The sequence below is a fragment of the Pseudophryne corroboree genome, chromosome 7, assembly GCF_028390025.1.
Source record: "Pseudophryne corroboree isolate aPseCor3 chromosome 7, aPseCor3.hap2, whole genome shotgun sequence".
NCBI classification, from domain to species: domain Eukaryota; kingdom Metazoa; phylum Chordata; class Amphibia; order Anura; family Myobatrachidae; genus Pseudophryne; species Pseudophryne corroboree.
This window is the reverse complement of record NC_086450.1, coordinates 181317303-181342555: the sequence shown is the minus strand read 5'-3', so window position 1 is coordinate 181342555 and position 25253 is coordinate 181317303. Positions and strand designations below refer to the sequence as shown.

At 47.0% G+C, this 25253-nt stretch overlaps 1 protein-coding gene and 2 long non-coding RNA genes across 4 annotated transcripts in view; 1 reads left to right on the top strand and 2 right to left on the bottom strand.

Moving 5' to 3' along the window:
* LOC134944915 (uncharacterized) overlaps window positions 1–8084 on the bottom strand; it is a 66644-nt gene extending 58560 nt beyond the window's left edge. For both annotated transcript variants that reach the window (XR_010181985.1, XR_010181986.1), the window contains exon 1: window positions 7999–8084. This is a non-coding gene — a long non-coding RNA (uncharacterized LOC134944915). The remainder of the gene's footprint in view (window positions 1–7998) is intronic.
* Window positions 1–8119, top strand: part of LOC134944914 (uncharacterized) — a 67007-nt gene extending 58888 nt beyond the window's left edge. Inside the window, exons 4-5 of the long non-coding RNA XR_010181984.1 lie at window positions 7175–7217; window positions 8038–8119. This is a non-coding gene — a long non-coding RNA (uncharacterized LOC134944914). The remainder of the gene's footprint in view (window positions 1–7174; window positions 7218–8037) is intronic.
* SPEG (striated muscle enriched protein kinase) overlaps window positions 1–25253 on the bottom strand; it is a 519092-nt gene that overhangs the window by 381572 nt on the left and 112267 nt on the right. The window lies entirely within an intron of this gene.

The following is a 25253-nucleotide window of genomic DNA, read 5'->3' as shown; positions in this document are numbered from 1 at the left end:
CTATCGCTGGTGCTAGATTGGCCTGCATGCAGGCCAATCTAGCGGGTCGCTCACTTCAACCGCTGGGTGAAGTGAGCGGCCCCCCCGTCTCCCCCCGCACGCTCAGCACAGATCGCGCTGTGCTGAGCGGCGGGAGAGACGTGTGCTGAGCGGTTCGCTCAGCACACATCTCTCCTGCATCGGCCCGTCTATATGGGCCTTAAGTCTGATCCAGCATGCAATTGTCTGCTTTGAAACAGGACACCCAATCTTATTGGGATCATAAAGAACAAACAGCGAGTCTGTTTTTCTGTGACAAGCTGTTCTTTTCACATACACCTTCAAAGCCCTCACAACATCCAAAGACTTTGAAGTAGCAGAAGTGTCGGTGACAACTGTAACCACAATAGGTTGGTTGATGTGAAACGCAGACACCACTTTAGGAAGAAATTGCTGACGAGTTCTGAGTACAGCTCTGTACTCATGGAAAATTAAATAGGGACTTTTGTGAGACAAAGCCCCTAGCTCCGACACATGTCTTGCAGAAGCCAAGGCCAACAGTGTGACAGTCTTCTACGTAAGATATTTTATGTCCACCTCCTGTAATGGTTCAAACCAGTCCAATTGGAGGAACTGCAGCACCACATTGAGATCCCAAGGTGCCGTGGGAGGCACAAAGGGAGGTTGGATGCGCAGAACACCTTTCAAGAACGTCTGGACCTCAGGGAGAGTAGCCAATTGTTTCTGAAAGAAAATGGACAAGGACGAAATCTGGACTTTTATGGAGCCCAGACGCAGGCCCACATCCACGCCTGGCTGTATTAAAGCAGGAAACGTCCCAGATGAAATTCCACCGCAGAATAATATCTGATCTCACACCAGGAGACGTATTTCTTCCAAATATGATGGTAATGCTTAGATGTTACCCCCTTCCTGGACTGGATCATAGTCGGGATAACCTTTTTAGGGATCCCACTCCTGGCTAGTATCAGCCGTTCAACTTCCATGCCATCAACCGTAGCCGCGGTAAGTTCTGATAGACGAACTGGCCCTGTTGCAGAAGATCCTCGCGAAGAGGTAGAGGCCACGGATCTTCGAGGAGCATCTCCAGAAGGTCCGCATACCAGGCCCTTCTTGGCCAGTCCGGAGCAATGAGTATTGCTTGAACCTTTTCCCTTTTTATTCGCTTTAGAATTCATGGGATCAGAGGAAGTGGAGGAAACACGTACACCATCTGATAGACCCATGGAGTCGTCAGGGCATCCATCGCCACCGCCTGTGGTGCTCTCGACCTGGAACAATACCGCTTGAGCTTCTTGTTGAGAAAAGAGGCCATCATGTGGATCTGTGGATATCCCCATCGACTTGTCAAGCACCTGAACACTTCCGGGTGAAGGCCCCACGCCCCTGGGTGCAGGTCGTGTCTGCTGAGGAAGTCTGCTTCCCAGTTGTCTACTCCCGGAATGAAGACCGCTCACAACGCCACAGCATTTCTTTCTGCCCAGAGGAGAATTCTTGACACCTCTGACATTGCTGCTCTGCTTTTCGTTCCGCCCTGTCGGTTTATGTACGTTACTGCCGTCACATTGTCTGACTGGACCTGAATTGCCCGATCTTGAAGAAGATGTGAGGCCTGCAGAAGCACATTGTATATGGCCCTGAGTTCCAGAATGTTGATTGGAAGGATGACTTCCTGACTTGACCATCTTCCCTGAAACTGTACCCCCTGAGTGACTGCTCCCCAACCTCTGAGGCTTGCGTTTGTGGTTAACAGAATCCAGTTCTCAATTCCGAACCTCCATCCTGTGATGAGGTGAGAAGGGAGATCCTGGCCTTTGGTGACAGACATCCTCTGGTGCATGTGAATATGCGATCCGGACCATTTGTCCAATAGATCGAGCTGAAAGGGTCTTGCGTGAAACCTTCCGTATTGAAGTGCCTCGCAAGAGGCCACCATTTTCCCCAGAAGGCGAATGCACAGATGCACCGACACCCGGGTTGGCTTCAGGACATCCCGAACCATCGACTGGATTACCAATGCCTTTTCCAATGGAAGGAGCATCTTTTGTGACTCCGTGTCCAGTATCATTCCCAGGAATGGGAGCCTCCATGTTGGCTCTAGGTGAGATTTCGGAAGGTTCAGAATCCACCCGTGATCCTGGAGGAGTTTGGCTGAGAGACCAATGCTGTCCAGCAACCTCTCCCTGGACGGCGCTTTTATTAGGACACCGTCCAGGTACGGAGTTATGTTCACTCCCTGTTTGCGGAGTAGAAACATAATCTCTGCCATCACCTTGGTGAACACCCTCGGTGCCATGGAGAGACCAAATGACAGGGCCTGGAACTGGTTGTGACAGTCCTGCAGTGCAAACCGTAGATAAGCCTGATGAGGCGGCCAGACCGGAATATGAAGGTACGCATCCTTGATATCCAGAGACACTAGGAATTACCCCTCCTGCAGACCTGAGATCACCACTCTCAGATACTCCATCTTGAATTTGAACACTCGTAAGTACGGGTTCAAAGACTTGAGGTTCAGAATTGGTCTTACCGAACCGTCTGGTTTCGGTACTACAAACAAGTTGGAATAGTACCCTTTGTTTAGTAGATGAGGTGGAACTGGATAATGACCTGAGTCTGTACCAGTTTTTGGTTGGCATGCTGTAAAGTTATACTTGCCTCTTGTGAAACTGTCAAGCCTGATTTGAAGAATCTGTGAGGTGGGAGCTTTTGGAACTCCAGTCTGTAGCCCTGGGAAATAAGATCTATGACCCAGGGATCCAGGCACAAATTTTACCAGATCTGACTGAAGAATTGTAGTCAGGCTCCAACCTGACAGCCTCCCAGGCATTGTGGTCCACCGTCATGCTGGTCTTTGAGCACCTGCAGTTGCTGGTTTGCGTGGTTTACCTCTTGCGCCGCTGGAGGACGTAGAAGCACCTCTGGATTTGCCCTTGAACTTGGCCATCCGAAAGGACTGATATTAGAAGCTGAATAAGTCTTCTTGGTCGGGGGTGCTGCGGAAGGAAGATACGTAGACTTAAGTAGCTGTGGAGATCCATTTGTCTAGTTCATCTCCAAACAAGGCCTCTCCTGTGAATGGTAGGCCTTCCGCACCTTGCCTGGAGTCCGCGTCAGCAGGCCACTGGCGTAGTTACAAACCCCTGTGTGCCGACACTGCCATAGTGGTGGTGCGTGTGTTAAGCACGCCTATTTCCTTTATGGCTTCCACCATAAAGTTCGCAGAGTCCTGTATATGCTGCAGGAATAAGACAATAACCCCCCTAGATAAGGAATCTAACCCCTCAATTAAGTTACCTGACCATTTTGCAATGGCTTAAGTAATTCACGCACATGCTATAGTGGGTCTCTGGGCCACCCCAGCACCTGTGTACAATGATTTGAGTGTAGTTTCAATTTTACGATCAGCCGTGTCTTTTAGGGAGGCTGCACTAGGAATAGGCAATACAATTTTACGTGACAGCATAGAGACTGATGCGTCCACTATCGGTGGATTTTCCCCTTTTTTCCTTTCCTCCAGAGTAAAAGGAAAAGATGAGAGCAACCTTTTAGGGATCTGAAACGTCTTATCTAGATTAACCCACGGTTCTTAAAACAGGGTATTCAATTCCTTTGACACAGGAAAAGTAACTGAGGACTTCTTTACATTAAAATAAGATTCCTCACTCTCCTCTGACACCTTATCAGGAATATGCAGAACATCTCTGATAGCCTCTATAAAAGCCTCTATTCCCTGTGACAGAGCCACATCCCCCCCTCCATCAGCGTCAGATATGCAGAGATCGCTTTTGCGGGCACATGGGAGGGGGCTGATACACTGTTTTGGGGTAAAAATAAAGATATGTACAGCGCTGATAACAAACTGGATATGGAAAATTAATAATCACAATTTATTTGTAAAATATTGTTGCAACAATTAAATTCATTATAAAAAAGACATAACTTTGTCAATAAAAATCAGAAAATTATCTATAGGGCAGGCACAGCAATTTTTGTTATGATAATTTACCACACGAGGAAGCCGAATATGTACACTGGTACGAGACCTTGGTAATTTATTCTTTGCACACTGTTTTGGGGACTGAGTCTCTGTTCATAAACTCATCCACAGTTTGTTTTAAGTATTGCATCTCTTTCTCATTGCGGGACAATTTTGTAGAAAGAGTGGAAATCATTCCTTTTAGAGAATTAACCCACTTCGATTCAACCCCGCTAGCTTGTGAACCCTGAGTACCCAGTAGTGAGCCCCCTGGTGAAGATGAACACTCCGCTGTACAAGAAACACACTCTTTGCCTGACATAATGTAAATGTGACAGCACACACAGACAGGAAAAGGTTAAGCACAATTAACACACAAAGAGCCCCTCAGGGAGCCAGCCCCCACCGCGCCCTTATCGCTAATGCCAAGCTTAGCTGGGTTGCAGACTAAGTACCCTGATAGGGGACTTAGTACACTAATAGTTGCTCCCTCCCTGCTATGACCCCCTGGTACCGCTGAGGTAATGTGGAGTCACACCGGAGGAGCTGCGCGTCCCTGTACTGTCAGCGTCTGTGTCCACTGCAGAGGAAAAATGGCGCTGGTGAGCTGCTGGATCCTCTCATAGTAAAGCCCCACCCCTTCAATGGCACGCGGTCTTCCCGCTTTTTTTATACTGGCTGAGGAATCTGGTGCTTAAGATGGAGAGAAACCGTTTTAAGGCTGTGTTGCCAGTCTGGGTACTGTGTACAGTGTATTGAGACGCAGTTGTGTACTGTGTCTGGCGACACAATCCACCCGTTTAGAAGCCGTGCATCTCCGTACTCTCGTGCCACCATAATGGTTGGCGCCCCGCTAACGGGACGCCGGTTCAGTACTCGCCACTCTTCATTCTTCTGGCTCTGTTAGGGGTGGCAGCGTGCTGCGGGAATGTACGCTCGCCGTGGTGGGGCTTGCGAATAGTTCCCTCAGGAGCTCAGTGTCCTGTCAGCGGGGAATGGGACCACTGACCCTTCAAAAGGTTGGGCCATTCCCCTATCCAAGTCCCATGAAGCAGGCAGGCTGGTGCCAACCAGCCCTGCCTGAAAACAACAAACATAAAAAATAAATGCAGAAAACTCTTCAGGAGCTTCCTTCAGCGTGACCGGCTCCTCCGGGCACATTTTCTAAACTGAGTCTGGTAGGAGGGGCATAGAGGGAGGAGCCAGCCCACACTATCAAATTCTTAAAGTGCCCATGGCTCCTAGTGGACCCGTGTATACCCCATAGTACTAAATGGACCCCAGTATCCTCTAGGACATAAGAGAAATGCCCCTTACAAATTATGCCCCACAGTAAGGCTTCTATTTACTTGCTGCCAGGGATTTTATGGCAAAAGATGCAGCTTTCTGCAGCTTTTCCTGGCGTCACAGCGTTGCCGGCACTTTTAGATAACACTATACATACAGTGGCGTAATTATACATTTTGCGCCTCCCATGGCATTTTAGTGGCACTTACACGCATAATGCCCCCTGTAGTGCCACTTACATGCATAATGCTCCCTGCAGTGCCGCTTACACGCATAACGCACCCCTGTAGTGCTGCTTACACACACAATGCCCTCTGCTGTGCTGCTTACATGCATAATGCTCCCTGCAGTGCCGCTTACACACATAATGCACCCCTGTAGTGCCGCTTACACACACAATGCCCTCTGCTGTGCTGCTTACACGCATAATGCTCCCTGCAGTGCCGCTTACACGCATAATGCACCCCTGTAGTGCCGCTTACACACAAATGCCCTCTGCTGTGCTGCTTACACGCATAATGCTCCCTGCAGTGCCGCTTACACGCATAATGCACCCCTGAAGTGCTGCTTACACACACAATGCCCTCTGCTGTGCTGCTTACATGCATAATGCTCCCTGCAGTGCCGCTTACACACATAATGCACCCCTGTAGTGCCGCTTACACACACAATGCCCTCTGCTGTGCTGCTTACACGCATAATGCTCCCTGCAGTGCCGCTTACACGCATAATGCACCCCTGTAGTGACGCTTACACACACAATACCCTCTGCCGCGCTGCTTACACGCATAATGCTTCCTGCAGTGCCACTTACATACATAATGCCTCTTGTAGGACTAACCGCCCTACATGCTCATTGTCAGGGGTTTCTTGCTCGTTGCCAGGGGTTGCATGCTCATTACGGACAGAGACCCTGCGGCGCCTGCGGTGGGCTGGTGCGTACCAACACCATATTTCTTAATGATACTCCGTACCACCCCATACCACCCTACTTTCAGCTCTGGAGACAATACTCATCCAACTCCTGGCATTTCTACTTACAAACTTTCTGAATGTTCATCCTGGTCAGTCCTTGCACTTTCTGTTTATTAACGTCTTATTACTGTACCTGTTTTCATTGATACAGCTCTCGCCAATTCACCAATTATTTACTTTACTATGAGTAGCTGTTACTACAAGTCATGTGACCCTCGCTGTCATTGGATGTGTCCATCCATTTTCTACACACTTTCCACTGGTACCACAGCGTGTGAGCTTTTTCCATGTCCTCAGCTGACATTGTAATCTCTAACATCTATAGGATATGAGATGACTCTTATTGTAGTCAGGGAGGAAGTATATGTGTATATGTCAGTGTATGTTTTGTTTGTGTATGTCTCTATTCTATATGTTTGTGTTCCAGTGTTCTGCTGTATTATTTCAATTATGTATGTTTTTTGTACAGTAAGACGTTTATATTATATGACTGCTAGACGTCACCTCAGATCCATGACCCTAGCATAGCTATTGATCTTCTTTGTTGATCCCAAATATCTAAATTTGGGTAGCAATATTTAATGTATAAAATTCTGGTTATCTGTTGTCACCTGAAACATTACTCATCCATTCCGAACATTTTGTCCTATAATCCATCAAAGGTGAAATCTTGAAATGATCTTTAACATAATTTACTATAAATATTCTTCCCCATGGATATGTGTCTTCTAGATACCTACAAAACATTTAGTCTAAACAAAGAGTAATGGCCCCCATACATAATAGTATTATTATTATTATAATAATAATAATAATTATTATTATTATTATTATCATCCAAACATGCAGGAACAAATAACAGGCACTAGACTCTAAGCAATGCATTGTAAAGAATGTATTTTATAGACTTCTGTTCTGTTTTTTTCTGCAAAGGTGAAGAGGTGCACATGTCACAGAGGGGAGAGCAATGCAGTTGGTCAGTGACAAGTTTAATTTACATTACAAGCATTACTATTAACTAGAAATTGGGTGAAGTTTGAGCATTTTGTGCATGTCGCTGATGATGTGTGATCTGCAGCATGCTGGCTCTAAGGTACCACAGGACTTGTAAAGTTTGAAGAGTTTATGAGGGGTCACCAGGAATAGTGTGGTGTTTCCATTTTTTTTTTAACTACTCAATTATACACATTGTTGACATATTTGGACTAGTTTTGATTTAGGCCTTGAGTGTTATTAGGTGGAGGCATACTGCATGAGTGAAATGTCATTAATAGTGCCTGTTCAAACATATTGATGGGCATAAGAGTATTACAAAAAAAGTGTCTGCTGTCATTGAAATGATGATGGAGAGAGTGTACAGTTTGTGCGTTTATTGATCTGGGTCATTACTATTGTCACTATGTCAGGTAAGAAAAGCACTGGACAGGTCTGATTGGTGGCTATCAGGGTTAACAGCCAAAATAGTTTTGTTAAGATGTTTTGTTCTTTATATGGATGTGACAGTGAGATGATGTGTGGCTGTGGTTTAACCGTGCTTTGAAGTGGTATTCAATTGGTGTGTGCAGGGGGAACTGTATATTATTGTAATTGTATTTGAGCTGTGTTACCCATATTAGTCACCGATTTCTGCCCAATGTGGATTTACTTGGCCTGACAATCCCTGTATACCCTACCTTAATAAAGCCACGTTTATTCCATCATTGCCAGTCCCCTCCTCTATCCATTCATCCTCCCTCCCCTCTCTCCTCCTCTCTTACCTGAGAGCGTCTTTTGATCCAACTCTTCTTCATGTCTAGAATGGGGGTGAAAAGAAGTGAGGACCCCGGGCAAGGCTTGGCTACACTTCGTTGGCTCCTGATGCAGCCCTTTAAGAGAAGGATCCGTGCTATCAGAATCCTCAAGATGAAGCCACACGAGACGGATGTGAGGATCCAGGCAGCCAGGTGGATGGATGTCAAATCTCAGTAACCACTAATTGTGTTCCTGCCGCTCCCAAAGCAGGAGCCAAGCCAGGAATACAATGCATTGAGAACCAGGGGGAGGGATGGGGGATGGAGAGAGAAGGGGAGGGTACGCAGATGGGAGCGTGTAAGGGAGGAGAGATTGAAAGAAGTGCATGGCTTAGGTTTGTGAGCAAATGCTGCCTTTCACTGGAGCTCTGACAAGCCCTTCTGAAGAGGCTATGACAAAACCCTCAACTTTAGTATTTAGGTCTCTTTGTGATGTCCGTACCCATGAATGCAGTGCATGGAGTGCTAACATCAGGGTCTGAGAGATAAGACTGTCAGTGAGACCCGTATGTTATATATCGCATGGTAACAATGCCAAGGGTTATGGTTACGTTTTATGTATGAGTGTTACTTTTACACTTTGTTCTGCAATACTAGTAGATTCAAGTAGGATGTAGACAGATGGTAACATCACTACAAATGTGCAAGTGCATCACAATAGGACACTTACTGTAATAACTGTGTATTATCAAATGTGAGATTACAATAAAAATCCCTGGACATAGGCTTCTGTATCCGTTGGTGATTTACTAACATTGCATTAGCATTTTTGGAATCTTACTTGTTCCATTTCTGTGTGTTTGCTGCTTTTAAACCATACTGGGCCTCATTCAGATGCTGTCATAATGCCAACGCAGCAACCATTTTTTTAAACGATGGAACTGCTCAGCAGCACTAATGTAGCAGCCACCCACAAGTGAACAGAGACGCCCACTGAAGCTATCGCAACGTGCTAGCAATCGCAACCACATCGCAGATGCAAGGAATATCGATTCCCTGAGTGCCTCCATGGCTGCGCAAAATGGCCATGGGAGCTGCGACGCTGGTGCCATGTTTTATGTGTACGAGATCGCAGCTGCGCACCAAGACACATCCTGAAAATAGTCATGACACACCTGCCTTTTAGCAGACATACCCCGTTACCGCCACTAAGGGGTCTATTCATGTAGAAAACGAAAACATAATTGCTACTTATCACTATACATCGCATTGCTTCGATGCGATGTATAGCTGTGATAAGTAGCAATTAATGTATACTCACCCTTCCGACGATGCGCTGCGGCGTCTGGGGCTCCTGCGGTGAGGTCTTCTCCAGAGATCCCTCCCGGCGATGCGCGGAGTCCAGCGGCGGGTCCCTTTGCGCATGCGCAGCTTGATGACCTCCCGGCAGGCCGCAGTGGTTGCTGGGAGGTCGGGGGGCGGAGCCAGCACGAGGTGCCGAGCAGCGATCAGGGAAGCATTGAGCTTCCCTGACGTCTCCGCACTACAGTTCAGGTTACGCCGTCCTCAGATGGCGAACCTGAACTCCATGGAGAAGCGGAAAGCAGAGCTTTCCGCACCTTCATGAATTGCACTCACCATACAAAGGTATGGTGATGCGATTCAGGCACAGAGCGGGGGTACCGCTGGAGAAGTCAGACACTTCTCCACGGTAACCGGCTCTGTGAATTGAGGTAAGCAGAGAAAAGCCCTGTTTAACGCAAAACAGGGCTTTTCACTGCTGCATGAATAGACCCCTAAATGGCATCTTCCTGTCACTTTTTACGACTGACTCCTCACTGTCAGCGGCATCACTAAGGTACCTTGGCGCTTGCGCACTGTGGCCACAATGCATGTGCAGTCTGCCAAAATTCACTCAGTTGCGACACCATTGAAGTTGCAACCGCATCTGAATCATGCCCACAGTGATATTAAAAATTATTGTAAAAAATGCAAGTAATAACGTACACCAAACGATAATGGTATATTTATTACCAGTTATGTATATAGCGCACACATATTCTGCAGCACTTTACAGATAATGGTGGTCATTCCGAGTAGTTCGCTCGTTGCCGTTTTTCGCAACGCAGCGATTAGGTGGAAAATGCGCATGTGCATGGTACGCAGCGCGCATGTGCTAAGTAATTTAACACAAAACTTTGGAGATTTACACAAGCTCGAGCAACGTTTTTTCATCGCTCGAGTGATCGTAGTGTGATTGACAGGAAGTGGGTGTTTCTGGGCGGAAACTGGCCGTTTTCAGGGAGTGTGCTAAAAAACGCAGGCGTGCCAGGTAAAAACGCAGGAGTGGCTGACCGAACGCAGGGCGTGTTTGTGACGTCAAAGCAGGAACTAAATGGACTGAATTGATCGCAATTTAGGAGTAGGTCTGGAGCTACTCAGAAACTGCAAGGAATTATTTAGTAGCAATTCTGCTAATCTTTCGTTCGCTATTCTGCTAAGCTAAGATACACTCCCAGAGGGCGGCAGCCTAGCGTTTGCAATGCTGCTAAAAGCAGCTAGCGAGCGAACAACTCGGAATGACCACCAATATTTGGCCATTTACATCAGTCCCTGCCCCAGTGGAGCTTACAATCAGTGGCGGTTCTTGCCATGGGCAAGCTGTACTTTTGCCCGGGGCGCCGCCTTCCGGAGGGTGCCGGCGCCATCCGGAGGGCGCCGCACCAGGGCAAGATCCGCCACTGTGCCCCCCGCAGTGCCCTGCTGTGCCCCCCCGCTTTGAAGGGAACCAGACGCGTAGCGTCTAGTTTCCCTTCATTGAGAGGACCTTAGTTGTGCGGTGCGCGATGACGTCATCGCGCACCGCACAGCAAAGGTCCTCTCCATGAAGGGAAACTAGACACTACGGTCTAGTTTCCCTTCGTGTAGAGGACCTTTGCTGAGCGATGCGCGATGACGTCATCGCGCACCGCACAGCATAGTGGCACAGACACTAGGGGTCATAATTGACCTCTAGTGTCTATGCTGTTCTATGAGAGAGACGTAATAACGTCTCTCCCATAGATCGAAGAGAAGAGAGAGGGGAGAAGAGCGGTGCCGCCGGCGGAGGGGGTCTGGATCAGGAACGGGGATGGTAAGTATTCTATTTATTTATTTATTTTCTTGCAGCGTCGTGACCACGCCCCCAATTGAAGCCACGCCCCCATATTTTGCCCGGGGCGCCACAAGTCTTAGAACCGGCCCTGCTTACAATCTATATTTCCTACCACATATACACACATTCATGGTAGGGTTAATTTTGTTGGGAGCTAGTTAACCTACCAGTATATTTTTGGATCGTGGGAGGAAACCCACGCAAGTATGGGGAGAATATACAAACTCCACACAGGGCCATGGTGGGAATCAAAACCATGACCTCAGTGGTGTGAGGCAGTGATGCTAACCATTACACCATCCGTATTGCCCATTACCCATCCGTATTGGTTATATCCCGTTCCTTCTCTGCAGTGTAGATCTGCTGTGTAGATCTGCATTTCATGTTTGGTACACATTTAATAGCATTGCTTAAGGAAATGCAAATAACATCATAATTAAAACTGATTTCCACATCAGTATAACTGCACACGTCTTCAAAGAGAGTGAAAACCGGAATGGTCTTGACCCCGGAAGTCCAGACCAGCTCCCCACAGCGACCTCTGACATTGTGGAGCTTGTAGTGCGTGTCACTGGGGAGATGGTGAGGGAGAGATTACAGCCAGTCCAAACCGGTCTGTTTTTCACCTGCCCATTCACAGACTATACCAAGAGACTGTTATCTCTCCCTCCCCGGTGACAGCTGTCACAGACAACCTCCTGGATGGGACACCACTCCAGACTGGGATGCGCACAACAAGCTCCACAATGGCAGAGGTTGTTGCAGAGAGCTGGTCCAGATCATTCTGGTTTACTTTTTACCCAATCCCGTCTGTAAATGGTCATACCATAAGGGTCAATTAGGAACTGCAACAAATCCGGAGCAGTGTTGCCTTTGTGTTTATGCCCATGGACTTGTTTGAGCCATTCTTGCCTCTCACTTCAGAATGTCTGGGAGAAGCGCAAATGTTGCTGAGATCTCCCATACTGCTGTGAGAGTATACCAACCTCATGAATTCCGCCCACTTTACTGATGAAGTGGGAGGTCCAGGAGTTTCATGATAGGATTTGTGGAGAATTGTGTATTTTGCAGTACAACAATGACACAGTGGTTAGCATTGCTGCCTTACAGTACAGGGTTTGATTCCAACCAAGGCCTTATAGGTGTGGGGTTTGTATGTTCTCTTTGTATGGGTTTTTAAACCTATAACCCCAAAACATGCTGGCTTCAAACAAAAAAAATTAACCCTAGTGTGTGTGTGGCAGGGAATATAGATCGTACGCTTTAGTAGGGCAGGGAATAATGTGAATGAGTTAATATTCTCTGTAGATTAATATGTTTGGACTACATAATAACAGTTAATAAATAAAAAATAATAATTAAATATTGCCATATTTTAGAGAAGCTTCGCTTTCACAATAAAGGCACCAATAGATGGCATTTTTCTTTTGCATGTGATATTTATAAAATGCAAACTGAGTAACGTGACATAAAAGGGGTGGAACCTGCCTGTAGAGTGCACACAAATAACACACTAGTTAAGTAAAGATAAATGTTAATTTCTCCCCAGGCTGTTTAGTATAAAGTGCATACATGGTCGGTGGGCACATAAGGTGTGCGACAGGCCATCTGCTCATATATTGCTGTCATGGGTAAAAGAGGTGATTTATCCGAGTTACAAAAAAAGGATCCTTATCGGCAGTATTTCTGATACAGCGCAGTTTGTAAACTGTTCGCGTGCTGCTGTGGTGAAGGTGTATCGTGACTGGACAAATGGCACCATTGCGAATAACCGACGTGGAAACTGCGGAGCACCACGTGCCATTGATGTGAGAGGTGAACATCGGCTGCGAAGGTGCGTGAGGGCTGACCGACACGCTACAGTGGAGCTGCTCACTGTCAAAACAAACATGGGGGCTAGTAGACGTGTGTCTAAACGACAGTTCAGTGAACCCTGCTGCGTATAGGGGCTCCAAAGCAAACGGATGGTCACTGCACTTAGCTGGTGGTCATAATAATGTGACCGTGAATAAAGACCCATGGTAGTAAGTATACTGTAATTCCATGAGGGCAGAGATGTCTCCAATATGAAGCACTGCAATGTCATAACTGTAGGGTGTTTATTTACTAAAGGCTGATTTTCAGTGATTTTTAAACAGATAAAAATCTATCTCAATCAATGTTGGGTTTCAGGGCTGGAACACACATTTACTTATTACACATTTACTTTTTTATTTCTTTTTATTTTAGTAAATGTGTGTGTTTAGCCCTGGAAGCACAACATCAATTTAGATTGTTTTTCATTTGATAAACAAAAAAAAAATCAACCTTGTGTGATGGCGCTGTGAATGGAACTGTTTTTTATTACCTATCCAGCTCCTGTAAAGGGACAATTCCCAGTTTTCTTTTTATAGGCATTAATGCCAAAATGAATGGCAGATCCCTACTGTTATCTTCTAGTAACTGTTGGATGCGCATCTCACCCTCTGCTAGGTGATTAATGTTGCACTTGGATATGACACTGGACATCTCTGCTCAACTTTGGATACACAGACAAAGGGGGTGCAGATGCACTAAACGATCATTACAGTATAATAAAATATAATATGTCATAAGAGGCTGTTGGTATATTGTTGGCCAATGATATCGGCCTGCCCACCAATCGTCCAGGTCACCTCTTGTCGAGCAGGTCCTTAACACTATGGGGCCAACATCTGGAACGCAGGGAGCCCCGAAACATGATCCAGCAAAGGACCCCCCCAGGGCATCACACTAAAAAATAGTGATATAAAGTGACATGAAGTGTAAGTATGTGAAGGTCCCTACTATGAGTTTAAAGGTAGAGAATACAGTATGTGAAAAAAATGTGCATACATAAATAATAGACAAACATGATATAAAAAGTGACTGTGTATTTAAATGGTGATGCCCTGAGACAGTCCAGCCAGAACAGGCATGAGGGACCCCACGTCCAAATGCCAACCCCAAATTTTCTAACACTATATACAAATACATAGGACTTACTTAGAATTATGCCTGTGTCACAGTGCAGTCCATGCTGGTTTCCCTGCTTAAAGACATAGAGGGGGGGGAGGGGTGCCAATCTAGATTTGAGGCATTCTCAGACCTCAGGTGTGTATTTCATTTTCTACACATATCCATAGTAGGGGAAATGGTTCTAAATTGCACACCCTCCAGTAATGAAAGGTGCTATGATGCTGAGAATAAAGTAGTATACACAGACAAAGGGGGTGCAGATGCACTAAACGATCATTACAGTATAATATCATTATTAGAGATGAGCGCCGGAAATTTTTCGGGTTTTGTGTTTTGGTTTTGGGTTCGGTTCCGCAGCCGTGTTTTGGGTTCGACCGCGTTTTGGCAAAACCTCACCGAATTTTTTTTGTCGGATTCGGGTGTATTTTGGATTCGGGTGTTTTTTTTTAAAAAACACTAAAAAACAGCTTAAATCATAGAATTTGGGGGTCATTTTGATCCCAAAGTATTATTAACCTCAAAAACCATAATTTACACTCATTTTCAGTCTATTCTGAATACCTCACACCTCACAATATTATTTTTAGTCCTAAAATTTGCACCTAGGTCGCTGGATGACTAAGCTAAGCGACCCTAGTGGCCGACACAAACACCGGGCCCATCTAGGAGTGGCACTGCAGTGTCACGCAGGATGTCCCTTCCAAAAAACCCTCCCCAAACAGCACATGACGCAAAGAAAAAAAGAGGCGCAATGAGGTAGCTGTGTGAGTAAGATAAGCGACCCTAGTGGCCGACACAAACACCGGGCCCATCTAGGAGCGGCACTGCAGTGTCACGCAGGATGTCCCTTCCAAAAAACCCTCCCCAAACAGCACATGACGCAAAGAAAAAAAGAGGCGCAATGAGGTAGCTGTGTGAGTAAGATAAGCGACCCTAGTGGCCGACACAAACACCGGTCCCATCTAGGAGTGGCACTGCAGTGTCACGCAGGATGTCCCTTCCAAAAAACCCTCCCCAAACAGCACATGACGCAAAGAAAAAAAGAGGCGCAATGAGGTAGCTGTGTGAGTAAGATAAGCGACCCTAGTGGCCGACACAAACACCGGGCCCATCTAGCAGTGGCACTGCAGTGTCACGCAGGATGGTCCTTCCAAAAAACCCTCCCCAAACACCACATGACGCAAAGAAAAAAAGAGGCGCAATGAGGTAGCTGTGTGAGTAAGATAAGCGACCCTAGTGGCCGACACAAACACTGGGCCCATCTAGGAGTGGCACTGCAGTGTCACGCAGGATGTCCCTTCCAAAAAACCCTCCCCAAACAGCACATGACGCAAAGAAAAAAAGAGGCGCAATGAGGTAGCTGTGTGAGTAAGATAAGCGACCCTAGTGGCCGACACAAACACCGGGCCCATCTAGGAGTGGCACTGCAGTGTCACGCAGGATGTCCCTTCCAAAAAACCCTCCCCAAACAGCACATGACGCAAAGAAAAAAAGAGGCGCAATGAGGTAGCTGTGTGAGTAAGATAAGCGACCCTAGTGGCCGACACAAACACCGGGCCCATCTAGGAGTGGCACTGCAGTGTCACGCAGGATGTCCCTTCCAAAAAACCCTCCCCAAACAGCACATGACGCAAAGAAAAAAAGAGGCGCAATGAGGTAGCTGTGTGAGTAAGATAAGCGACTCTAGTGGCCGACACAAACACCGGGCCCATCTAGGAGTGGCACTGCAGTGTCACGCAGGATGGTCCTTCCAAAAAACCCTCCCCAAACAGCACATGACGCAAAGAAAAAAAGAGGCGCAATGAGGTAGCTGTGTGAGTAAGATAAGCGACCCTAGTGGCCGACACAAACACCGGGCCCATCTAGGAGTGGTACTGCAGTGTCACGCAGGATGGCCCTTCCAAAAAACCCTCCCCAAACAGCACATGACGCAAAGAAAAAAAGAGGCGCAATGAGGTAGCTGTGTGAGTAAGATAAGCGACCCTAGTGGCCGACACAAACACCGGGCCCATCTAGGAGTGGCACTGCAGTGTCACGCAGGATGGCCCTTCCAAAAAACCCTCCCCAAACAGCACATGACGCAAAGAAAAAAAGAGGCGCAATGAGGTAGCTGTGTGAGTAAGATAAGCGACCCTAGTGGCCGACACAAACACCGGGCCCATCTAGGAGTGGCACTGCAGTGTCACGCAGGATGGCCCTTCCAAAAAACCCTCCCCAAACAGCACATGACGCAAAGAAAAAAAGAGGCGCAATGAGGTAGCTGTGTGAGTAAGATAAGCGACCCTAGTGGCCGACACAAACACCGGGCCCATCTAGGAGTGGCACTGCAGTGTCACGCAGGATGGTCCTTCCAAAAAACCCTCCCCAAACAGCACATGACGCAAAGAAAAAAAGAGGCGCAATGAGGTAGCTGTGTGAGTAAGATAAGCGACCCTAGTGGCCGACACAAACACCGGGCCCATCTAGGAGTGGCACTGCAGTGTCACGCAGGATGGCGCTTCCAAAAAACCCTCCCCAAACAGCACATGACGCAAAGAAAAAAAGAGGCGCAATGAGGTAGCTGTGTGAGTAAGATAAGCGACCCTAGTGGCCGACACAAACACCGGGCCCATCTAGGAGTGGCACTGCAGTGTCACGCAGGATGGCCCTTCCAAAAAACATTCCACAAACAGCACATGACGCAAAGAAAAATTAAAGAAAAAAGAGGTGCAAGATGGAATTGTCCTTGGGCCCTCCCACCCACCCTTATGTTGTATAAACAGGACATGCACACTTTAACCAACCCATCATTTCAGTGACAGGGTCTGCCACACGACTGTGACTGAAATGACGGGTTGGTTTGGACCCCCACCAAAAAAGAAGCAATTAATCTCTCCTTGCACAAACTGGCTCTACAGAGGCAAGATGTCCACCTCATCATCATCCTCCGATATATCACCGTGTACATCCCCCTCCTCACAGATTATCAATTCGTCCCCACTGGAATCCACCATCTCAGCTCCCTGTGTACTTTGTGGAGGCAATTGCTGCTGGTCAATGTCTCCACGGAGGAATTGATTATAATTCATTTTAATGAACATCATCTTCTCCACATTTTCTGGATGTAACCTCGTACGCCGATTGCTGACAAGGTGAGCGGCGGCACTAAACACTCTTTCGGAGTACACACTTGTGGGAGGGCAACTTAGGTAGAATAAAGCCAGTTTGTGCAAGGGCCTCCAAATTGCCTCTTTTTCCTGCCAGTATAAGTACGGACTGTGTGACGTGCCTACTTGGATGCGGTCACTCATATAATCCTCCACCATTCTTTCAATGTGGAGAGAATCATATGCAGTGACAGTAGACGACATGTCCGTAATCGTTGTCAGGTCCTTCAGTCCGGACCAGATGTCAGCATCAGCAGTCGCTCCAGACTGCCCTGCATCACCGCCAGCGGGTGGGCTCGGAATTCTGAGCCTTTTCCTCGCACCCCCAGTTGCGGGAGAATGTGAAGGAGGAGATGTTGACAGGTCGCGTTCCGCTTGACTTGACAATTTTCTCACCAGCAGGTCTTTCAACCCCAGCAGACTTGTGTCTGCCGGAAAGAGAGATCCAAGGTAGGCTTTAAATCTAGGATCGAGCACGGTGGCCAAAATGTAGTGCTCTGATTTCAACAGATTGACCACCCGTGAATCCTTGTTAAGCGAATTAAGGGCTCCATCCACAAGTCCCACATGCCTAGCGGAATCGCTCCGTGTTAGCTCCTCCTTCAATGTCTCCAGCTTCTTCTGCAAAATCCTGATGAGGGGAATGACCTGACTCAGGCTGGCAGTGTCTGAACTGACTTCACGTGTGGCAAGTTCAAAGGGCATCAGAACCTTGCACAACGTTGAAATCATTCTCCACTGCGCTTGAGACAGGTGCATTCCACCTCCTATATCGTGCTCAATTGTATAGGCTTGAATGGCCTTTTGCTGCTCCTCCAACCTCTGAAGCATATAGAGGGTTGAATTCCACCTCGTTACCACTTCTTGCTTCAGATGATGGCAGGGCAGGTTCAGTAGTTTTTGGTGGTGCTCCAGTCTTCTGTACGTGGTGCCTGTACGCCGAAAGTGTCCCGCAATTCTTCTGGCCACCGACAGCATCTCTTGCACGCCCCTGTCGTTTTTTAAATAATTCTGCACCACCAAATTCAAGGTATGTGCAAAACATGGGACGTGCTGGAATTTGCCCATATTTAATGCACACACAATATTGCTGGCGTTGTCCGATGCCACAAATCCACAGGAGAGTCCAATTGGGGTAAGCCATTCCGCGATGATCTTCCTCAGTTGCCGTAAGAGGTTTTCAGCTGTGTGCGTATTCTGGAAACCGGTGATACAAAGCGTAGCCTGCCTAGTAAAGAGTTGGCGTTTGCGAGATGCTGCTACTGGTGCCGCCGCTGCTGTTCTTGCGGCGGGAGTCCATACATCTACCCAGTGGGCTGTCACAGTCATATAGTCCTGACCCTGCCCTGCTCCACTTGTCCACATGTCCGTGGTTAAGTGGACATTGGGTACAGCTGCATTTTTTAGGACACTGGTGACTCTTTTTCTGAGGTCTGTGTACATTTTCGGTATCGCCTGCCTAGAGAAATGGAACCTAGATGGTATTTGGTACCGGGGACACAGTACCTCCAACAATTCTCTAGTTGGCTCTGCAGTAATGATGGATACCGGAACCACGTTTCTCACCACCCAGGATGCCAAGGCCTCAGTTATCCGCTTTGCAGTAGGATGACTGCTGTGATATTTCATCTTCCTCGCAAAGCACTGTTGGACAGTCAATTGCTTGGTGGAAGTAGTAAAAGTGGTCTTACGACTTCCCCTCTGGGATGACCATCGACTCCCAGCAGCAACAACAGCAGCGCCAGCAGCAGTAGGCGTTACACGCAAGGATGCATCGGAGGAATCCCAGGCAGGAGAGGAATCGTCAGAATTGCCAGTGACATGGCCTGCAGGACTATTGGCATTCCTGGGGAAGGAGGAAATTGACACTGAGGGAGTTGGTGGGGTGGTTTGCGTGAGCTTGGTTACAAGAGGAAGGTATTTACTGGTCAGTGGACTGCTTCCGCTGTCACCCAAAGTTTTTGAACTTGTCACTGACTTATTATGAATGCGCTGCAGGTGACGTATAAGGGAGGATGTTCCGAGGTGGTTAACGTCCTTACCCCTACTTATTACAGCTTGACAAAGGCAACACACGGCTTGACACCTGTTGTCCGCATTTCTGTTGAAATACTTCCACACCGAAGAGCTGATTTTTTTGGTATTTTCACCAGGCATGTCAGTGGCCATATTCCTCCCACGGACAACAGGTGTCTCCCCGGGTGCCTGACTTAAGCAAACCACCTCACCATCAGAATCCTCCTGGTCAATTTCCTCCCCAGCGCCAGCAACACCCATATCCTCCTCATCCTGGTGTACTTCAACACTGACATCTTCAATCTGACTATCAGGAACTGGACTGCGGGTGCTCCTTCCAGCACTTGCAGGGGGCGTGCAAATGGTGGAAGGCGCATGCTCTTCACGTCCAGTGTTGGGAAGGTCAGGCATCGCAACCGACACAATTGGAGTCGGACTCTCCTTGTGGATTTGGGATTTCGAAGAACGCACAGTTCTTTGCGGTGCTACTGCTTTTGCCAGCTTGAGTCTTTTCATTTTTCTAGCGAGAGGCTGAGTGCTTCCATCCTCATGTGAAGCTGAACCACTAGCCATGAACATAGGCCAGGGCCTCAGCCGTTCCTTGCCACTCCGTGTGGTAAATGGCATATTGGCAAGTTTACGCTTCTCCTCCGACAATTTTATTTTAGGTTTTGGAGTCCTTTTTTTACTGATATTTGGTGTTTTGGATTTGACATGCTCTGTACTATGACATTGGGCATCGGCCTTGGCAGACGACGTTGCTGGCATTTCATCGTCTCGGCCATGACTAGTGGCAGCAGCTTCAGCACGAGGTGGAAGTGGATCTTGATCTTTCCCTAATTTTGGAACCTCAACATTTTTGTTCTCCATATTTTAATAGGCACAACTAAAAGGCACCTCAGGTAAACAATGGAGATGGATGGATACTAGTATACTTATGGATGGACTGCCGAGTGCCGACACAGAGGTAGCTACAGCCGTGGACTACCGTACTGTGTCTGCTGCTAATATAGACTGGATGATAAAGATATGAAATCAATATATATATGTATGTATATATAATATCACTAGTACTGCAGCCGGACAGGTAGATAATATATTTATTAGGTAATGATGACTGATGACGGACCTGCTGGACACTGTCAGCTCAGCAGCACCGCAGACTGCTACAGTAAGCTACTATACTATAGTAGTATGTACAAAGAAGAAAAAAAAAAAAAACAACGGGTAGGTGGTATACAATTATGGATGGACTGCCGAGTGCCGACACAGAGGTAGCTACAGCCGTGGACTAACGTACTGTGTCTGCTGCTAATATAGACTGGATGATAATGATATGAAATCAATATATATATGTATGTATATATAATATCACTAGTACTGCAGCCGGACAGGTAGATAATATATTTATTAGGTAATGATGACTGATGACGGACCTGCTGGACACTGTCAGCTCAGCAGCACCGCAGACTGCTACAGTAAGCTACTATACTATAGTAGTATGTACAAAGAAGAAAGAAAAAAAAAACCACGGGTAGGTGGTATACAATTATGGATGGACTGCCGAGTGCCGACACAGAGGTAGCTACAGCCGTGGACTAACGTACTGTGTCTGCTGCTAATATAGACTGGATGATAATGATATGAAATCAATATATATATGTATGTATATATAATATCACTAGTACTGCAGCCGGACAGGTAGATAATATATTTATTAGGTAATGATGACTGATGACGGACCTGCTGGACACTGTCAGCTCAGCAGCACCGCAGACTGCTACAGTAAGCTACTATACTATAGTATTATGTACAAAGAAGAAAGAAAAAGAAAAAACCACGGGTAGGTGGTATACAATTATGGATGGACTGACGAGTGCCGACACAGAGGTAGCTACAGCCGTGGACTACCGTACTGTGTCTGCTGCTAATATAGACTGGATGATAATGATATGAAATCAATATATATATGTATGTATATATAATATCACTAGTACTGCAGCCGGACAGGTAGATAATATATTTATTAGGTAATGATGACTGATGACGGACCTGCTGGACACTGTCAGCTCAGCAGCACCGCAGACTGCTACAGTAAGCTACTATACTATAGTAGTATGTACAAAGAAGAAAGAAAAAAAAAAAACCACGGGTAGGTGGTATACAATTATGGATGGACTGCCGAGTGCCGACACAGAGGTAGCTACAGCTGTGGACTAACGTACTGTGTCTGCTGCTAATATAGACTGGATGATAATGATATGAAATCAATATATATATGTATGTATATATAATATCACTAGTACTGCAGCCGGACAGGTAGATAATATATTTATTAGGTAATGATGACTGATGACGGACCTGCTGGACACTGTCAGCTCAGCAGCACCGCAGACTGCTACAGTAAGCTACTATACTATAGTAGTATGTACAAAGAAGAAAAAAAAAAAAAAAACCACGGGTAGGTGGTATACAATTATGGATGGACTGCCGAGTGCCGACACAGAGGTAGCTACAGCCGTGGACTACCGTACTGTGTCTGCTGCTAATATAGACTGGATGATAATGATATGAAATCAATATATATATGTATGTATATATAATATCACTAGTACTGCAGCCGGACAGGTAGATAATATATTTATTAGGTAATGATGACTGATGACGGACCTGCTGGACACTGTCAGCTCAGCAGCACCGCAGACTGCTACAGTAAGCTACTATACTATAGTAGTATGTACAAAGAAGAAAGAAAAAAAAAAAACCACGGGTAGGTGGTATACAATTATGGATGGACTGCCGAGTGCCGACACAGAGGTAGCTACAGCCGTGGACTAACGTACTGTGTCTGCTGCTAATATATAGTCTAGACTGGATGATAAATTATTGATAATGAGATGAAATCAATATAATATCACTAGTACTGCAGCCGGACAGGTACTATATATATTTATTATGTAATGACTGATGACGGACCTGCTGGACACTGTCAGGTCAGCAGCACCGCAGACTGCTACAGTAAGCTACTATAGTAGTATGTATAAAGAAGAATGAAAAAAAAAAAACCACGGGTAGGTGGTATACAATATTATATATATATATATATATATATATATTATATACAATTATATATATATATATATTAAACTGGTGGTGATTGATTATTAAACTGGTGGTCAGGTCACTCACGTTGCAACTTGCAACTAGTACTCCGAGTCCTAAGCAGACAATCACAAAATATATTATTATACTGGTGGTCAGTGTGGTCACAACAATGGCAGTGTGGCACTGACTCTGGCAGCAAAAGTGTGCACTGTACGTTATATGTACTCCTGAGTCCTGCTCTCAGACTCTAACTGCTCCCCACTGTCAGTGTCTCCCCCACAAGTCAGATAATACAATACACTTACAGTCACACTATCTAATCTATATCAGTTCAGCAAGTAGTATAGTAGTATAGTAGTACTCCTCCTAATAATGCTCCCCAAAATTACTACTACTGTGTCTCTCTCGTCTCTACTGTGTCTCTCTCTTCTCTAAACGGAGAGGACGCCAGCCACGTCCTCTCCCTATGACTCTCAATGCACGTGTGAAAATGGCGGCGACGCGCGGCTCCTTATATAGAATCCGAGTCTCGCGATAGAATCCGAGCCTCGCGAGAATCCGACAGCAGGATGATGACGTTCGGGCGCGCTCGGGTTAACCGAGCAAGGCGGGAAGATCCGAGTCGCTCGGACCCGTGAAAAAAAACATGAAGTTCGGGCGGGTTCGGATTCAGAGGAACCGAACCCGCTCATCTCTAATCATTATATCATTGGCCAACGATATACCAATAACCTCTTATGACATATTATATTTTATTATACTGTAATGATCGTTTAGTGCATCTGCACCCCCTTTGTCTATGTATACTACTTTATTCTCAGCAGCATAGCACCAGCGGTGCAAGTGGGCGGGTACGCGCGGGTACAGCGTACCCTTAAGAATTTAGCCCACCGCCTCCGGGCTGCCGCTTCCTCCCTCCCTCTGCTGCTCACCGCGCGCTGCTGCTAACTTCAATTTGGCGCTGGCCCGTGAGCCAATCAGAGCTCACGGACTGGCAGCCAAGGCTTCTGATTGGCTGCTGGACCGCAAGCTTTGATTGGCTCACGGATCGGCGCCTAATTGAAGGTAGACACCCGCAACGCCGCCGGAGACCGAGGGGCAGGAGAGGCTCACGCTGCGCTCTCCTCCCCTCACACACAGGACAGCAGCTGCAGCAGCGCGGTAAGCAGCAGGGGAGGGACATGTGTACCTGGCACTGGGGGCATATCGCGGTAAGCAGCACTGTGAGGACAAGTGTACCTGGCACTGGGGGCATAGCACCTTTCATTACTGGAGGGTGTGCAATTTAGAACCATTTCCCCAAGTTTGGATGCAGTTTTCTCCACTGATCAGTTTTGAGTCTCGTTCAAATGTTTCTGGTTAGATGATATACAGGGGGTCATTCCGAGTTGTTCGCTCGCAAGCTGTTTTTAGCAGCATTGCACACGCTAAGCTGCCGCCTACTGGGAGTGAATCTTAGCTTCTTAAAATTGCGAACGAAAGATTCGCAATATTGCGATAAGACATCTCTGTGCAGTTTCTGAGTAGCTCCAGACTTACTCGGCATCTGCGATCAGTTCAGTGCTTGTCGTTCCTGGTTTGACGTCACAAACACACCCAGCGTTCGCCCAGACACTCCTCCGTTTCTCCAGCCACTCCCGCGTTTTTCCCAGAAACGGTAGCGTTTTTACACACACACCCATAAAACGGCCAGTTTCCGCCCAGAAACACCCACTTCCTGTCAATCACATTACGATCACCAGAACGAAGAAAAAGCCGTGAGTAAAATACCTAACTTCATAGCAGATTTACTTGGCGCAGTCGCAGTGCGAACATTGCGCATGCGCACTAAGCGGAAAATCGCTGCGATGCGAAGAAATTTACCGAGCGAACAACTCGGAATGAGGGCCACAGTAAAAAACTATAGGGGAAAATACACATATAGATCAGTGTACATGTAGACGTGGATATAGGGGCTGATTCAGCGGTGGACGCTATTCGTGTCGCTTTTGGACGCAGCAACGATGGCAAAGCCTAAAAAACAGGGTGACCACCCCCACGTTGCCGCCCCTGTCCCTCCCTCAAATGGCCATAGCATGGACACTGTGCGATCTCCACATGCGCAGGGCAGCACATCAGAGTTGTACGCAATCCATCTCTGAAGCAGGCCCTCAATGTGGTAAATATGAAACTACTGTACCATGCCACCATTTACATAGTTTCAGGCATATACTTACAATTATAGCTGTCCTCGGCACTGTTAGTACACACCGAAGGACTGACGCCCACAGGTCTGTTTTGCACGTGGATCTATCATGTTTTCGCACTGCACATGCCCCAGAGCCGAGCACACTCAATTCACGGCCCGACTCAGAAGTGCACGCAATGTCCATGTTGGACGCAGTGGAGGCATTGTATGCCACTGCGCATGTACCAAAGCCGCATTGCATGTGTAGTGATTTATTACCAATTCCGAACACACAGAGAACTTATTCGCAGAATGAGTGACAGGTAGTCAGAGTTTGTGTGAGGGAATGGGGGGGCTAGAAAAATGCAGGGCTGCCGAGGCCGTTTCCTGGGTGTTGCATTGTCGTCCACTGCAAATCCATTTGCAGCTGGAGAGGCCAACACCTTAGCAGAGCCGCTCAGTCTGAGGCTTAGGCTTGCTCAAAGCAGATCCGACGGTCTGATTGATGTACGCCCGATGTTTTTGCTTATCTAGGTGATTGGCGTCACTGTGAGACACCAGTAGTGGGCGTCTCTGTGCAGAAGACTGCGTCTGAGTCACTAGCATATTTTCGCAAGTCCATTGTGAACGAAACTGCACTTGCGCATGCAGCTCCTCGCACCTCTGCACCAGGCCCTCAGTCACATGTCCACTTGTGGCTAGAAAGGCGTAACTGCAT